The following is a 4,558-nucleotide window of genomic DNA, read 5'->3' as shown; positions in this document are numbered from 1 at the left end:
CAACCAATGGAATGCTGACGCGTGGATGCTTTTTGGTCCCGGTTGGTGCCACCAAACGGGACCAAAGGACCCCTGACTGGGCTCGGCGCACAGGGCCACGTGGAGGCACATTGGTCCCGGTTCTTGTTTGAACCGGAACTAATGGGTGGAGGTATTAGTAACGGCCCATTAGTCCCGGTTCATGAACCGGGACTAAAGGCCCTTACGAACCGGGACTATTAGGTGTTTTTCTACTAGTGTGGTATGAGATAGAACGTCATATGGCAACTTTTCATGTCATAGGAAAATGACCCTGCGGTGTATGACCAACTTGGCCCTATGGAGGGAGGGAAGTGGTGGAGAGAAGTACTCCGGGCAGATTTGTTTCTTTTTCTTGAAGCTAGAGAAAAGACGACGTGGCCATATACTTTTGGCGTCCAACACACACAAGCTTTAGAGCAAATAAATGATGAGTCGGAGCCAGAACAAGTGGTAGGAAATAAATGGTTTGGTGCCGGTCGGAGTGGAAGGAAGAGGAAAAATATGGGAAAAAAATAAAAATCTTTATTTACACTAGTCCATGTTGAAGGGGAAATTTGCAGGTCACACGAATAATGTGTAAGTAAGAGAGAAAAGATTTTGGTCGACTCAAATAGAATGAACCAAGGCAAAAGAGAAACGGCATCAAAATGCAAAAAAGACTTAAATCGCTCCGCACTTCTACCCCCCAAAAGTTGAATCAACGGATAGAAATTGCAACATATAGTCTTCACAATAAACATTCGAACAAGGATGAACGAATAAATTCCAAAGCAAACGTCACACGTCCATCAAGGTGAGAAGCCACTTGATAAGAGATTGATGAATGAAATAAACAAGGTACAACTGGAACAAATAAGTGGTAACGATTACCCAATCACAAACCAAATATCTGCGGGAAGAAAAGCTAGAGCTACTTGAATCCCACCTATAAACTCCCGAAACTTTCTGGTTATGCAATCAGGTGTTGGGGATACAGGGGAAGCAATATATCTCACCCAAACTAACAATCCCTACATCCAGTTGTATCCATCCGTCAACACATAACCAAGAAACCTTCGGAAATCGTACCTCAACCTTTGAAAAGCATCCATTATATGAGTTATGGCAATACTCCCGAACTCCCGCCCCAGTACTGGGTGGCGTCGAGGTTATCTCACCAACAACTGCATAAAAGAGATTTTCGATGTCGACAAAACTCAGATATTCCAGAACTGCAACGATAAAATTGTGACGACAACACCTCAGAGCTCAACTCCCCGGGTCAAAGCCACATAATAGACAGGAGGCACCAAGAACAATGTTCTCGTCACAAAACCATCGAAACGATTCCAAGATACCCGCGTGATCCTAAAAAAATTTAGTGAAATTTGAGAAGAGGAAAGTCAAAACATCTACGTCAGGAGACCTCACCAGAGCGACGAAGGGACTAAGGAGTAAAAAGAATCCTACTCTCCGATATATATAATCCTAAGACTCAAAACATTTTTGTTCTAGACTCAACATCGCCAGCAAACAATCAAGCAGGGGGCTCCTAAGTCGGGGCTGGCTCTGATTACCAACTTGTAACACCCACGATGCGGCTATATCTCCCACGTGTCGAAGCACGACTTAGAGGCATAACCGCATGGTGGTTTTGTCGCAAGAAGGGTCATCTTCACACAATCCCATGTAATGAACAAGAATGGGATAAAGAGAGTTGGCTTACAATCGCCACTTCACACAATACATAATTAAGATCATACATCATTCAAATACACTCATAGACCGGCTACGGTCAAATTCAAATGAAAAGAAGACAACCCCAAATGCTAGATCCCCGATCGTCCCGACTGGGCACCTCTACTGATCATCTGGAAACGATACATAGTAACGGCCAAGGTCCTCGTCAAACTCCCACTTGAGCTCGGTTGCGCCATCTGCGTTGGTATCCACGGCACCTGCATCTGTTTTGGTAGAATCTGTGAGTCACGAGGACTCGGCAATCTCACACCCGCGAGATCAAGACTATTTAAGATCATAGGTAGGAAAAGGGGTAATATGGTGGAGCTGCGGCAAGCACTAAGCATATATGGTGGCTAACATACGCAAGTGAGAGCGAGAAGAGAAGTAACGCAACGGTCGAGAAGCTAGAAGCGATCAAGAAGTGATCCTGAAACTACTTACATCAAGCATAACACAAACCGTGTTCACTTCCCGGACTCCGCCGAGAAGAGATCATCAAGGCTACACGCACAGTTGATGCATTTTAAAGAAGTCAAGTGTCAAGTTATCTACAACCGGACATTAACAAATTCCCATCTGCCTCATAACCGTGGGCACGGATTTCGAAAGATAATATACCCTGCAGGGGTGTCCCAACTTAGCCCATCACAAGCTCTCACGGTTAACGAACGATATACCTTCTACCGGGAAGACCCAATCAGCCTCGGAATCCCGGTTCGCAAAACATTTCGACAATGGTAAAACAAGACCAGGAAGAACACCCGACTGTGCCGATAAATCCCGATAGGAGCTGCACATATCTCATTCTCAGGGCACACCGGATGAGACAGGCTACGAGTAAAACCAGACTTTGAGTTTCCCCGAGGTGGCCCCGCAGGCGGCTTGGTTCGGACCAACACTCGAAGGAGCACTGGCCCGGGGGGGTCTAAAATAAAGATGACCCTCGGGCTCGCGAAAACCCAAGGGAAAAGGTCTTAGATGGCAAATGGTAAAACCAAGTGTGGGCCTTGCTGGAGGAGTTTTATTCAAAGCGAACTATTAAGGGGTCCCATAAATCACCCAACCGTGTAAGGAACGCAAAATCAAGGAACATAACACTGGTATGACAGAAACTAGGGCGGCAAGAGTGGAACAAGTCACCACGCATAAGGCCGAGCCTTCCACCCTTTACCAAGTATATAAGGTGCATTAATTAAACAGGAGATATTATGATATCCCAAAATATCCATGTTCCGACCAGGAACAAACTTCATCTTCACCTGCAACTAACAACGCTATAAGAGGGGCTGAGCAAAAGCGGTGACATAGCCAAACAACGGTTTGCTAGGATAGGATGGTTAGAGGTTTGACATGGCAATAGGGAGGCATGATAAACAATGGCAGGTAGAGCTAACATAGCGATAGCGCGAGTACTAGCAAGCAAAGATAGAAGTGATATCGAAGGTATGGTCATCTTGCCTGCGAGGTTCTCAGAGTTGTCGAAGGCTTGATCCTCGTTAGCGTACTTAACAGGTTCCTCGTTCACGTACTCGTCTTCCGGCTCTACCCAAAGCAAGAACACAAGCAAAGGAACCACAATAAATCACGGTGCAATGCACAAGCAACATGATGCAATACATGACATGATATGCGAGATGTGATATGCAATGCATATGCGTGCTCCGGGCGGAAAAGGATGAACAAGGCATCAACTTGGCAAACCAATTATGCCGCTGGAAAGATGAGATGATTTCGATTGAAATCGATATAAGGGTCACCGGGAACGGATGCACGGTTTGCAAATGGCAAGCAAAACAAGAATGGCACAAAGCTGCGATTAACAGCATGATGCTACTTAGCATGCAACAAGAAACTATGCTACAACACCCCAACATAAAAACAAAACATGTGGCAGTGATCTACAGGAGATGCTTAACAAAAGAGGAACACTGAGCTACGGCTAAATCACATCATAACAAGTTCAAACAAGCATGGTGAAAGTGCAAAAAATATCAGGTTGGACATGGCATAAACAGCATCACGAAGCAATGTTCATAGCAAGTTATCAACAAGCTACAGGAACTTATAATAGCAAAACAAGACATGGCATGAATCTAATCAAAGCATAGATCAAAAGTCCCTTACTAACCATAAGCCAAAAAGGATCAGAAAATATGATGGCACCCATGTAAACATAGCAAGTTTCGTTAACAGATTCAGCAAACCAAGCATGGCATTGACAGAATTACGAAGGCACCTTCGTGAGCTCGATGCACTCACTACGGAGCATCTCATGATAAACTAAGCATACATCCATCAAGAAGACATGACATAGAAGCTATACATGTCAAGAACAACATCATAGCATACACGGATCAACTACAACAACCTTGGCAAAATTCGATAACATGTAAACAATCTGCCAGGAAACATTTTGAAGCAAAAGTAGAGCACGAAAATGACATGCTAGACTACTCCATAATTTCAACCAGGGGCATGGATGGATAGAGCATAACCATATGTTCAAAACACGCTTACTGAAGTGTCTCAAAATATGCATGGATCTCTCTGTAGCATCATGTTTACATGGCATCAAAATAACAGCAGAACAGGGACTAAAATCAGCAATATCACGAAGCCTAGTTTGCATGCTTGTGCTAGTCACCACATTGATCACAAAAATAAATGGTAAGCACCTCTATAAAGAAGACATGGCATAGTTCAACTCACATGTAGGGCTCAAGTATATAGGATGCACACATCAATCATGGCAAAAATGACAAAAGTGCATGTTCTGATAAGAATCTGAAACTAACATTATGGAGCACTCTTCCAA

Source organism: Triticum dicoccoides, chromosome 7B (genome assembly GCF_002162155.2).
Source record: "Triticum dicoccoides isolate Atlit2015 ecotype Zavitan chromosome 7B, WEW_v2.0, whole genome shotgun sequence".
Classification (NCBI taxonomy): Eukaryota; Viridiplantae; Streptophyta; class Magnoliopsida; order Poales; family Poaceae; genus Triticum; species Triticum dicoccoides.
The sequence above is the reverse complement of the archived record's forward strand: the minus strand, read 5'-3'. Positions refer to the sequence as shown.